Source organism: Microcaecilia unicolor, chromosome 3 (genome assembly GCF_901765095.1).
Source record: "Microcaecilia unicolor chromosome 3, aMicUni1.1, whole genome shotgun sequence".
Classification (NCBI taxonomy): Eukaryota; Metazoa; Chordata; class Amphibia; order Gymnophiona; family Siphonopidae; genus Microcaecilia; species Microcaecilia unicolor.
Genome location: NC_044033.1, coordinates 69106245 through 69119906, shown reverse-complemented (window position 1 = coordinate 69119906; position 13662 = coordinate 69106245). Strand labels below are relative to the sequence as shown.

Here is a 13662-nt window from a genome sequence, read left to right as displayed (position 1 = left end):
AGGAGAAGTTATACAGAAACACTCACTAGGAAAGAGTCAACAGGAAGAACTTCCAGGGAAAGACTGGCCTGATGTTAACAACTGAACTGTTGCTTCCCAAGGAAAACCCAAAAAAATGAAACCTGCTTGAAAAAGTTTCAGGTATAATTCATCAAAGAAAAGACTTCTATGGAGCAGTCTGGCACCAAGGAGGCCTCTTATGAGAGGAGCTCAGGGGTTTTTGTCTGATCTGCTGGACATTACATGCAAGTCTCTTGTCACCTACTATTTTTTTTAAGTTTTTCATCTTTATTAGATTTTTAAAGTAAACTTGCAATACTACTAGAAACAGAGAACATTTCAGTTACCTACTTCTAATGAGTTCGGGACAGGATGCCAACCACTGAACTCCGGGAGCAGAAGAACCCTATGGAGAATGAGCTTGAGATATGACCTTGCCCACTGATGGAGAAAACCAGAAGAGTACTACCAACTCTAATGTCCGTGTGCCACAGAGTCCCAATATAAATTCCCAGAAGGGGTAGGCCCTCAGTGAAAGGAAAAAAACCCCCGCAAAGATGGAAGGAAACAGAACAAGAAAAAGAAGAATAAACGTCTGAGTAACAAAGATGTGGCAAATATCCCAGTAGGAGAGGTAGTGACAAGCCAGGTCAACCTAACATTAATGTCATCACAGAAGGTGAAGGAAGTAGCTGAGAGAGTGCCAAGTGATGGAAACATAGGCTGGGCATATAGAGCAAGTTGTTTTATGTGATCAAGCTGGAACATCCATGAATATTTGTTAATGGAAGAGTAATAGGGCCATAGGAAATTGTGGCAGCAAGGTATGCTGCTAGTTGGACTCTACTGCTCCTAGCACTGGAGAAGAGAATAGAGCAGTGGTTTCCAATCCTGTTCTGGGGGCTGCCCAGCCAGTCAGGTTTTCAGGATATCTACAATGAATATTCATGAGAGAGATTTGCCTCCACTGCATTCAGCTCAAGCATCACTCCTCCCAGTTAAAATTAAACCAGGGATGAAAAGGAGGGAGAAAGGGTTGGGTAAATAACATGATGTGCCACTGTTCATAGAGTATCAGATATAGTTGATCTTCAAGGGGAAGGGTTTAGTAAAACACGATGTGGCATTGCTAATAGAGTATTAGCAGTTGATCACCTAGGGCAATAGTTCTCAAACCTGTCCTGTGGGACCACCATCCAAGTCGGGTGGAGGAAACACCCTCATGTCCGGACTTGCGTACTGTCCTATTTCTTTGAACATTTGAAAGTGGAGGGATCCCATAGAATCCAGCAGCTTCAAATCCTCCACCACTTAATTAGCGGACCTTGCAGAATTTTACCCATCTGTTCTTTACCTTGTTGACATAGACGGTCGGTAGCCAACTGTTTTGGGGAGGCTAAAGGGGGCGGAGCTTACCTCCATCTCCATGGAAGCGACGACATGTCACTGCCAGGGGCGGAGCTTACCTCCGTACTCTCCATGGAAGCAACGTTACGTCACTGCCACAGGCGGAGCTTACCTCCGTACTCTCCATGGAAGTGATGTCACATCGCTGCCACGGAAGTAAAAAAGATAACGCGCGTGGAGGGTGAGAGGGCGGGCGGGCTGGGGGTCACAAAACGGAAGTCCATGATTGCTTAGCCTCCCCAAGCCTCTTATACGGGGCGCCTATGCTTGTTGACAGTGTTTTCAGGTTAACAAAGCTGTTTGAAGATGGTGTGGTGTACTCACTACTGTGCAAGGGAGGAAGGTAGCATGGGTGAGAGTCAGTGTCATAATTTCCAGTATGCTGTCTCTCTCGTTCCCTTCTCCTTCTTTCTGGCAGGGAATTGAATGGGGTTGCAATTTTCCCTTCTCAAATATATTTCAGAATAAAAGTCTGTGTTTAACCATGCACCTTGTGGGGGAGTGGGGCAAGGGAGGAAGAAGCAGAGAATATAATTTGCCTTGAGTGATTTCATTGTTTGGACTTGTTCGTTTTCAAGCAGAAGTAGCTCAACTGGGTGTCTCTTGTAGGGGTGAGGAATAGCCTAGCCTTTGGATTTAGTGTGACAAAGTGAAAAATCACTTGGACCTACATCTTAAAAATGGTTCTCAATGTGGTCTCTCTGCAGGGTGTGGGGCTTATAACTGGTTTATCCAAAGTGAAAGGCTGGGCCTTTCCTGTTTTAAAACAGGCTCCCTTCATCAGATAGTGAAGAGAGAACAGAGTTACACTTGAATTTAAACAATACCGATTCAACTCTGCATGAGGTTGTCTGTATGCACTACTGCTGGTAGATGTCTGTACAAATTAAATCATAAACTGGTGTGTCTCCAAAAGGAAAAATAAAAACTTTTACTGAAGCTGGAGAGTATTCCTCTTAGTAGTCATGAAAATCTTAAGGAATATTTGCTCTGATAAGAATGTACTATGGGACTTGCAGCATACTGCAGGCTTTCCTTGTGTACCTCCTTTTTTATTTAAGACATGTATTTACACAGCAAGAGTTAAAGTCTTGAGATTATCCTTTAATAAATGAGTTGCCATTCCATTGTTTGCTGCATGTTAAGCGCTGCTTTGCCAAACCATAAGAAGAACACATTCAAGGCCAGTGCCCCTTTACGGGCAGCTGTGATATTATGATGATCACATTTAAAATATTCCTAGGCAAAAAAGGGAAATTATCCCTTTTCTTTTAGAAAGATGATTATAATACATGACAAACTGAAGGAAGTAAAATGTGCAATTCTCTCTCTCTTTTTTTTTTTTTTTTTCTTCTTCTTTCTTTCCTTGTGTCCAAAGTAATAAAATCTTAATCATGCTGGGATCTGTGCTTTTACCTGCTCTTCCTTGTCTGTATATTGACCCTTTCCCTCCCCCAACAGGAACAGGCATCATGTTAGGGAGTTACTCTTTTACTTGTTTTAAATGTGTGTTTTTCCCCAAATGTGTAATACGTCTATCAAATGCACCCTCTGCATTTATGTTTATTATTTGTATTGTAACCACGATATTCTTTTTTTAAAAAATAAAATCTTTTTCCACATCTGACAGCCGACTGACACATGAGAGCAAGGTGGTGCAGAAAATTAGCAGTTTTAAAGTCTGGCTAATTGGGGTGTGTGTGGGGGGTGGGGGGAAATAACACCTGAAAGGAATATAAAAAAAAAATCTCTTTCTTCCTACCTGCCTCGGAGATCCAGGCTCTAAAAATAGTAAAGAGGAAAGATGGTGTGCAAATATTTCCCTGGTGAAAACACTAATAATCTTAACTGCGAGCTGACAGGAATTGCTTGTTATGCTGTCCTAGGATATCACAGCTTGAAGCAGCGGCAGAGAGGAAAAGAAAAGGAATACATGTGTGTGTGTGTAAATGTGTGGTGATGAGACACCTATGAAATGATGCTACTTTCCCTTCAGGGCCCAGAAGGCCTGACTGGCCTTTTTGTTTCTTGGGCTAGATTCTCCCTGCTATCCAAACCTTTTCCTTGCCTGAATTGTAGTGCTTTTACTGTCCTATGCAGAAGCTGAGCTGTTGGGTATATAGGGTGAAGGCTGGTGGAATTCAGCCCCCTGAGCGCTGGATTCCTTTACATGTGTCACACACACAGCTGGTCTGTTGCTGCCCCTTTCCAGGAGTGGCCTGGGAAGATAAGAATTGGCGGTGGCATATCACTGCCCCAGTGACTTAATTCATTGTTGCACTGGGCTGACTGGGGCAGGGGTAGAAGAGGGAAAAGTATGGAGAAAACAAAAATCTGCACTGTGTGCTTGGGTACAACAAGTCAAGCGGAAGATATCCAGAAGGACCAGACTGAAATCGCAGATGTTGAAAACCAAAATGATTTATTGGGACCCTACACGGTCCGTGTTTCAGCCAAAAAGGCCTCCCTCAGGGGTCTTCAAATTGGCAGATATGGATAATCCTTCCAAAAATACTTATGGAATAAAACTATCTGGACAAAACTAAGGATAGAAAGCGCTAATACTGTCCAAATACTTTGCTTGGGTACCTGAAGACTAGACCTGCTGTTGTATTCCTAACTAGCCTGGGTCACTGCCTGGAAAGAGAGCCCATCCCCTCATCTCTCACCTCCTTAAAGTTTCAAGGAAAAAAAAACCTGTATTGCTTAAGTACCAGCTCTTCTACAATTTAAAGCAAATTTGACTCTGCCCCCTATTAGGCGATGCTTTTGCTTATTTTGAATAATGCTTATATGCATTCTGTAAGTGCACACCCTGTGTTTTAAGCAGTAATAACCTTCACATTAACTATAAGGCACTGCCCTTCCCATCAATCCCTGAATTCTATATAGATGGCCAAAATGTGGCCACGCAGGGCAGATGCAAGTGTAAATTAATGAGTTAACAAGGTGTCAACAATTACAGACATTAACTGGCACTAATTTGGATTTATGCAAGCATCTGCCTGCACGTTATTCTAAAACACTGCACACCTAAAAAGCATTGTATGCAACCCAAAAGGGGGCGTTCCCAAAAGTTAGGTGCACTGTTTTATAAATTACTGGAGTTATACACCCAACTTGCACGCCAGGATTCAGCAGATGTAAATCGTCGCGCTAAGCACTATTCTATAGAGGGTGCTCAGGCCAGAGTGTCCATTATGGAATGGCGCTTAGTGTGACTTTTTCCCAGTACCTAAATGTAAAGCTATTGACGAATCTGGCCCCAACCCCCAAATTCTATAAATGGTTCTCAAAATTGTGCACAAAATTTGTGAATGTGCCCAATTTGCATATGCAATTTAATTGAGTGATGAGCCAATTAGTGCTTATAATTGGGTGCTATCAATTACTGGTGTTAATTTGCAATTTGGATTTATGCACGCATCTTGCTAGGTGCTATTCTATAAAGATGTGTGTGTAAATTTTTTTAGGGCACAACTGAAAAGGGGGACATGGCCATGAAGGGGCGTTCACTATAGTTACATGCAGGATTATAGAATGCAGGAGATCTGCACCTAATTTAGGAGCAAGGATTTATACCAGATTTCAGTTGGTGTAAATCCTCGTATCTAAAAGTTGGGCCTGGATCCTGGTACTACACGCTATTCTATAAACAGCGCTCATCTCAGAGTTCCGTTTATAGAATTAATTTACTTACACTTGATATACTGCTTCTTGCCAGTGACATCTGGGCGGTTTACAATAAAAAGCTTAGCAGAGCATTAAAGTGAAAAGAAAAAGAGAATTGATGAAAGCAGAAGTGGGGGGAAAAAGGTAGTGTTTAAAGAGAAAAATGAGAAGGAAAGTAAAAGAAACAGGGGGGAGAGAGCTCAGGAAGGGAAAGCTTGATTAAATAGCCAGGATAGAAGTTGTTTATTGAAAACTAGGAAATGAGGGTTCAGTTTTAAAGGTAGGGCATTCCAGAGCCAAGGACCTGTATAAGAGAAAGCAGTGAGTCCTGGAGGTAGCCAGCCTTATAACCAAGGAGGAAGACAAAGGAGATGCTGCTGGGAGGAATGAGTATGGTATGAGTAGGTGTGAAATGTAACCTGGGGCAGTTGGAAGGAGACCACTGCAAACCATCAAGAGTAGTTTGTAAGTGATACCATAAGATACTGGCAGCCAGTGTTCTTGCTGTAGGAGGGGAGTGACATGGTCATATTTTCAAGCATTTTGTAAGAGCTTAACCGTGGTAGACTGTATAAGTTGTAAGCGTTTTAATTAAAACAAAGGAAGACTAGAGAAGAGGGAGTTGCAGTAGTCCAAGCGAGTAATGACCAGGGAAAGGATAAGAGTATGGATGCTAGAGGGTGAAAGGTAGGGTTTAACTGATCAAATACGTTGTAATGCAAAAAATAAAAAGATGACTGTACAGTTGATATTATCAATGTAATATTTAAGAGTTTAGAGTCAAAGATGATGTCTAACCCTGAAGAACAGGAGGGGTGGGGGAGGAATGATGCAGTAAATGTTGGGGAAATAAGAGGGCTTCAGCCTTGGATACATTAAGGGAAAGTCTATAGAATACTAGTGTAGCCAGGTATATATGTGGTTAGGTACAAGCACAAATACCATGGTGGACATGTGTGTACCTGATGCCAGTGATAGATACATAAGTTATAGTAATATATGTTATACATGAAAATGTGTACCACACTCAGCCCAGAGTCCATCCATGTGCACACTCGCCTGAAAATCACATGCTATCGCAGATATGCACATATTTATAGAATAGTGCATAGGCGCATATGTATGCACATACATATGTATATGCTAGTCTTCTGAACATGTATGCATTTTGTAGATCTGCTCCCTAAGCAATTGTTTTTCATACATGACCCTGTTTTCAGCCCCTACTGACTTATGCAAATGGACCCTGCAGTATGTCGCTGCACGTGGCCCCATCTCTCTCCTTATTCCCCATTGGCCAGCTCTGACTGTTTAACACAGGAATAAGTAAATGCTAACAATTTAAAATGCTGCATTAACATTAATTGCACTAATTCCCCACATTAAACAGCTAACACAGCTTAACATAGAGTTCCCAAAATGTCCACTAAAGTATGCTAAAGGTAAGACACTGATACAAGTTACATTCTTCCCTGTTCATCCTGTTTTAGTTTTCTTTACTTACCTACAGAAGTAAGATATACTTTACTGCATGACTAAAGTTAATATCTCTATTGCAACAGTATTTTTTTAACCTACTCTCCATTTGTACTAACGCACGCTTGAGACATGATTGAACTTGATCCTATGGTGTTTTTTCAAGAAGTCTTGTTCCAACACTATCCCTGATGCAAGCAGGTTTAGCATGGAATGAGTGAGAACAGTTAACATGGAGGTTTTTTAATAATTGCACAGGACAGAAATTTCACCCATCCCTGCCCATCCCCAATAGAATCTAACCCATAACCACCTGTACCCACTTAGATTCATTCCATACCCTCCCATCCCCACAATTAATCTCCTCCAACCCCACCCATAACTGCAGGAGTCAACACTGTTATTTACTTCCTCGCAGCCCTCTGTTTCCTTCCAACCCTAGCAGCCTCCTGCGTTTGTTTTTTTTTTTTTGGATGATATTCACTATTGAACCAATGAGTGTTCCAAGCCTCAGTCTGGTGCTCCAACTGCCTCTCTCTATATGTTCCAAGCCTCACTCTGGTGCTCAATTGACTTTCTCAGTGCACTCCAAGCCTCATTCTGGAGTCACCAGAGATTTTGACTTCACTCCAATGGGAATTCTGTGACAACTTCTTCCATACCCACAGGAAACCTCCTGAGAATCTCTAGTTTTTAACCCCACTAGTAACTGTTAACACAACAGATAACACAGAATGGTTTAAACCACCTCATGAAGTATATCTGGCTGCATCACATGTTATCGGTCGTAAGCTTTGATTCCAATGAATGAAAAATGAAAGCACATAAAAACATGGCAGTGGCACTACCTTTCTACCTTGGTGAAGGGAACAATTTAGGTTGCACCTCCCCGTTACTGTACTGGTTCATCAGTTAGGACTATCATCCCCCCAAATGATTCAGTGATGATGATTTTCCTAACATTATCCCTTGTGGAAAGAACTAATCCAGCTCCTGCCACCATGTGCCACACACTAGCAAAGGTAAGTGGCTTTCAAAATTACAAAGAAACATGCAGGGGTCCTTTTACTAAGCTGTGGTAATGCATTCTTACCGCAGGTTAAAAAGCACTACCGCCCGGACATCCTGTGGTAGTTTGGGGATCAGCATTCAGCACACACTCTGCCCACGTGCTAAAAAAATTAGAATTTATCTTTTAGCAATGTGGTTAGCAAAATAGGTAGTGGTAAGGGCTCATATGCTAATGGGGAAATTAACTTGTGGCCATTACTAGGAAAAATGGATAATGGGACCATTTTACTGCTGCCCTACAAGTGGTCTCAGAGTGCAGGAAAGACCCATGCTGGGGATAGCGCGGGCCACTTTTTAGCGTGTTTAGTAAAAGGGCCCCAATGTTTGCCAGCAGAAAATGACTGTAGTGTACTTTCTTTGCATCCTGTATTAATGTTGCAGCTTATGAGTTGATCTCATGTTTTTTGTAAAAAAAAAAAGGGTCCTCTCTACCTAACTCATGCTTTTGAAAACTTTGTGCTGTCTTTGCCTCTGCTGCCTCCCCTGTTGCATGCATCTACTACCCTTTTTGAGACAAAAATATTTTCTGATATTCCCTTTTTTTTTCACAGCAAGGATATAAACTGGCAGCAGAAGAATGAAGTGATACCATATGCAAGGAAACAGCATGGAGAGGAGTTGATAGAGGGCTGAGAATCTGGTGTCGGGGTTTAGCTTTTACAGCAATAAACACAATTCAAGTGGTTTATGATGCTGGTTGAACCCAGAGGTGTAGGAACTTCTGAGTAAAATTCATAGCTTCTCATCTTTTACCTTTATATGGAAGCTGGGTCTGTCAGCTCTGTTATGAGCACACATCTAGATCTCCTATCTTTTGCTCCAGTGGCTTCATGCTGTATGCTATAAGCTGTCATTGATATCACTCGTCTCAGTTCTGAATATTCTTCTGACTCAGCTACGTCTTAATTAGGGATGACATTTTATTATTTTAATAACAAATGGTAATAAAAGTAAACTGATTTATTTACATTTTTGAAATTTAAAGCAACAGGGCATTCAAATGTGTTTCTATGCTTTGGCTGGCAGATAAAACAAAGTCAGTGAGATCCTACTTTTTTTTTTTTTTTTAATGAGAGACATTTAAATCTTTTTGAAAGCTGTTCAACTTAGATATTCCCACTAAGTTAGGTGTAAATAAATTAGGATGTTATTCGGCTCATATCCAATTTCCTTACACAAATCATGCATACATACATGTATACGTATGTAGTAGGAACACAACATAATCAGTCAAAGAGCAACTTCACAATTAGAGATTTTTAAACCAAAGGTAAGAAACGTATCTTATATCTGGGATTTTGTAGGTTTACATCTGAAGGAAGGATCTACTGGTTCTTTAAAGATATCAGCCAACAAACTAACTCCCCCTCAATGGCCTCCTTGATCCAACAAGCAATGGAAGATTGAGGCCATGCGGGAAATGGAAGAGCTCAAAAGGTTCAAAAGGCAGAAAGAATTTGCTTCCTGCAGTTAACGAAGCAAAATTCTCTGGACATCCAACTTGCATACCTCTGCTCCAGAAAGGAGGGAAAAGATAAAATAATATAACATTAAAATGTTATATTCTGCTAATACCACAAAGTTCAAAGAGGATCACAACAAAAAGAGTTAGAACATCGCCAGGAATAACAAGTTAATTAGCTTATACATTAATCTAAAAACATTTTACGAAACAAAAAAGTTTTAATCAATCTTTGAAAGATTAGATAATCTGACATTAGTTGTAAATCTCTAGGGAGTTCTTTCCAAATTTTCACAGCTTGATATGCAAAAGAATTATGAAATAATACAATTGACCTTTTTCCTTTAGGAGTAGGGAAAATTCCATTATTACACCTCCTACCTTCCCTGCCAGACTGCAGCATACATATATGCTGGCAGACTACCATACAAACATGTATGCAAGACACAAAAAAGTTTAAATTTAATTCTATCCTCTATAGGTAACCAGTCAATTTCCTATAGAAAGGCATAATCCCCCCCCCCCCCCCCCCCAGATTTTACATTGTGGCCTAGAGATCTGCACCAAAATGCAAGCTGATTCTATAACAATGTGCGTAACTTAACAAGCTTAACAAGTTAATGAGCGCTGATAACAGCACTTAAGCAATAATGAGCAATAATTGGCACTAATTACAGTTTACATGCACAACTCGCTAAGCGTATTCTGTAATGAAGTGCACCAAATTTCTAACGCTTGCAAGCAAAAAGGGGCATGCCTTTGGGCAGGGAAATGGGTGTTTTGTGGGCATTCCCAAATTTACATGCATTGTCACAGAATATGGCACAGTGCGTGTAAAGGGATGTGTGAACTGCTAGGCGCTGAGATATCAACTAAGGGTATTCTATATACCCTGCCTAAATCTGGGCACCAATTATAGAATACGCTTAGTCAGAACTGATTTCAGCACCAGTTTTTTTTAGGCACCATAATCTCCCTCAATATGACCAACCTTAGGTAGGGAAAAAAATCAATCTGACTGAACCATTTTGAATTGTTTGTAGTTTTTTCAGAAAATGTTTTTGAGCACCACAAATAGATTACATTAAAATAATCTACCTTGGATAACAATAATGATTGCACCAACAAGTGAAATTGGTCATGCTCAAAGAACTTATAAATATGCCACAATCTGTGCATTAATAAAAAGGTTTTCTTAATAAGTTGGTTAACCTGGGGATCTAATAGTATTTTGTCAAATAAAATTCCTAAACTTTTAATTGTGGAAGACAATTGATAATCTGTATTATTCACTCTGATCAAACTAGAACTCAAATGGGCTGATTGTTCATGTATAAGTAAAATTTTACCCCCCCCCCCCCCCCCCCCATTTAGAAAGCCGTGCTAGGCATTGCTGCGTGGCTTTGTAAACAGGGGGTTTAGTTTTTGTCCTTGTTTAGTTTTAAAGATTCTGTAAGAGTCAGACAAGAGTCAGGAAGTTGTTTAAGACCTTATTTCAGAAATATCTTATGTCTAATTTAAAGTGATTTGAGTGATTATTGTAGTTAGGTATTTTCCTTGTACTTTTTATTAGTACTTATATGTATCATCTGAATGACTGGTTCATGTTCTTTTTTTTTTTTTTATTATTATTTCTTGTTAGTCGCATTGAACTATATGTGGTATTTGCAGTTTATAAGTTTTGTATAATAATAATAATAAAGCCTGAATTTGAGAGTAGATACTCCGAAGGAATCCTTTATAAGGAGAACCACTGTAATGTCATCAGCATATATATGAGAGAGATCCTGAACTTTCTAACTCACAAACACATTAAACATTACTGGTGAGCCCTGGAGCACCCCACAAGAATTTTTCTACTCTCGAGAAAAAAAACACTATCTTTTGTGACTTTGTATGTTCTGGTGAGAAACTAACGGAACCAACTTAGGACCTTCCTAGTAATACCTAGTTATCAAGAATGCCAAGCAAAATATCATGATCGACCAGGTCGAATGCACATGAAAGACATTGTGCACTAATATAGCAGTTCAACCTGTCATTCATTATTGACCTTACAGTATCTAACAATGAACCAACCACAGTTTCATTGCTAAAATTAAGACAGATACAAACAAATGAATGTAATATATCACATGTCTCCAAACATTTTACAAGCTGATTAGAAGCCAAACCTTCCATGAGCTTCACATACAATGGTATAGAAGCCACAGGTCTGTATTTGGAAGTCAATTGGTGGGATTCCTTTTAAGCTTCTTTAAAATGGGGGTAATAATAATCTCACCTAACTGATTAGGGAAATACCTTGTATCAAATGACATTGTAACCAGATCACAAGTGCTGTTTTGAAACTCATAGGGGCTGCCTTCTCTGCCTCTCTGAGTAGTAGTCATTTATCGACCCCCCCCCCCCCCCAAGTCCTTTTCTTCCTGTCTCACTGACTTTGACTCCTGGATTTCCTTCTTTTTTGAACCCTCATCTTCTCCCCTCATTCTTGAAGAATTTAACATTCATGCTAATGATCCCTCTGACTCTTATGCCTCTCAGTTTCTTCCTTTAACAACCTCCTTCAATCTTCAGCTGTGCTCCACTACCCCCTACTCACCAGAATAGCCACTGTCTTGATCTTGTCTTCTTTTCCAACGTCTCACTCTCCAGTTCTTGCACCTCAGTTCTTTCTCTCTCAGACCATCACCTGATAACTTTCACATTAACTCCCCCCCCCCCCCACCAGTCCCATCCAATCTCCACTATACATTTAAGAATCTTCTGGCTATTGACTCTTGCACTCTCTCCACCAGTGTTTCATCCCTCTTCTCAACCACTATGTTATCCAAGTCTGTCAATGAGGCTGCCTCTTCCTATAATACTATTCTTTCATCTGCTCTGGATACTCTCCTTCCTCCCATTCCCCATTCTGTAAGACATACCAAACTCCAGCCTTGGCTGACCTCTAGAGTCTGCTACCTACGTTCCTCTGCCTGATCTGCTGAACGCCTTTGGCTGAAATCCTGTGTCCATGCTGACTTCATACATTTCAAATTCTTTCTAACCTCCTTCCGGTCTGCTCTTTCACTTGCCAAACAGGACTACTACATCCACTTGGCAAATTCTATTGGCTCAAACCCTCAATGTCTGCTTGCCACACTAAGCTATCTCCTCAAAGTGCCTTCATCTCCAACCCCTCCTTCACTTTCTCCCCCAGAATAATCTGAGTACTTTCATGATAACGTTCACAAGATTAATCATGAGTTCTCAACCAAGTCACTTCCACCTCTCCTTCCCCCAGTCCATTCTGTCAACCCTCATTCAACCACTGCCTCCTTTTCTTCCTTTTCTGAAATCACTGAAGATGAAACTGCACATTTTCTTTCCTTCTCCAAACTGACTACCTGTTCTTCTGATCCATTCCCACTCATCTACTCAGCACTCTCTCTCTCCTATTATCATTCCTTCTATCGGTCATATCCTCAATCATTCACTTTCCCTTTCCACTGCAACTGTTCCTGATGCCTTCAAACATGCTGTAGTTACACAACTCCTCAAAAAACCCTTCATTGGACCCAACCTGCCCTTCCAACTATCACCCCATCTCCCTCCTCCCTTTCCTATCCAAGACATTTGAACGTGTTGTTCACCACCGTTGTCTCGACTTTCTTTCATCTCTAGCTATTCTTGATCCACTTCAATCTGGCTTTCGCTCTCTACATTCAGTTGAAACAGCCCTTGCTGAAGTCTACAATGACCTGTTCCTGGCCAGATCCAAAAGTCTCTATTCTATCCTCATCCTTTTTGATCTATCTGCTGCTTTTGACACTATCACCACCTACTCTTTGATAAGATGTCCTTACTTGGATTTCAGGGCTATGTTCTTTCTTGGTTTTCTTCTTATGTCTACCATTGCACTTTGTGTATGCTCTGGTGGATTCTCCTCCACTTCTATCCCATTATCAGTTGGTGTACCTCAGGGGTCTGTATTGGGACCTCTTCTTTTCTCCACCTATATTTCTTCCCTTGGTGTTCTGATCTCATCCCATGGTTTTCAGTTTCACCTTTATGCTGATGACTTCCAGATCTACCTATCCACACTAGAAATTTCAGCAGGAATCCAGACCCAAGTCTCAGCCTGCCTGTCTGACATTGCTGCATGAATGTCTCACCGTCATCTGAAAATAAACATGGTAAGGACTGAGCTTCTTATTTTTCCCCTTTAAACCCACCTCTCCTCTTCCCCCATTCTCTGTCTCTGTGGATAACACTTTCATCCGCCCTGTCTCATCAGCTCGTAAGCTTTGACTCCTCTCTCTCTTTCTCTGCACATATCCAACAGAATGCTAAAACCTGTTGCTTCTTTTTCTATAACATCACCAAACTTTTTCCATTTCTTTCTGAGCACACTACCAAACCCCTTATCCATACTCTTACCTCTCGTTTAAACTACTACAACTCACTTCTCACAGGTCTCCCACTAAGCCATCTCTTTCCCTTTCAATCTGTTCAAAATTCTGATGCACGTATTAGCCCTCTCCTAAAGTCACTTCATTGGCTCCCTAACCATTTCCACATACAATTCA

General features: G+C 40.8%; 1 protein-coding gene and 1 long non-coding RNA gene across 6 annotated transcripts in view; one reads left to right on the top strand and one right to left on the bottom strand.

The window, feature by feature from the left end:
* Nucleotides 1–8258, top strand: part of LOC115465509 — a 32652-nt gene extending 24394 nt beyond the window's left edge. For both annotated transcript variants that reach the window (XR_003941421.1, XR_003941422.1), the window contains exon 3: nt 8178–8258. This is a non-coding gene — a long non-coding RNA (uncharacterized LOC115465509). The remainder of the gene's footprint in view (nt 1–8177) is intronic.
* Nucleotides 1–13662, bottom strand: part of ESRRG (estrogen related receptor gamma) — a 1192991-nt gene that overhangs the window by 458699 nt on the left and 720630 nt on the right. The gene's annotated exons all lie outside the window — the stretch shown is intronic.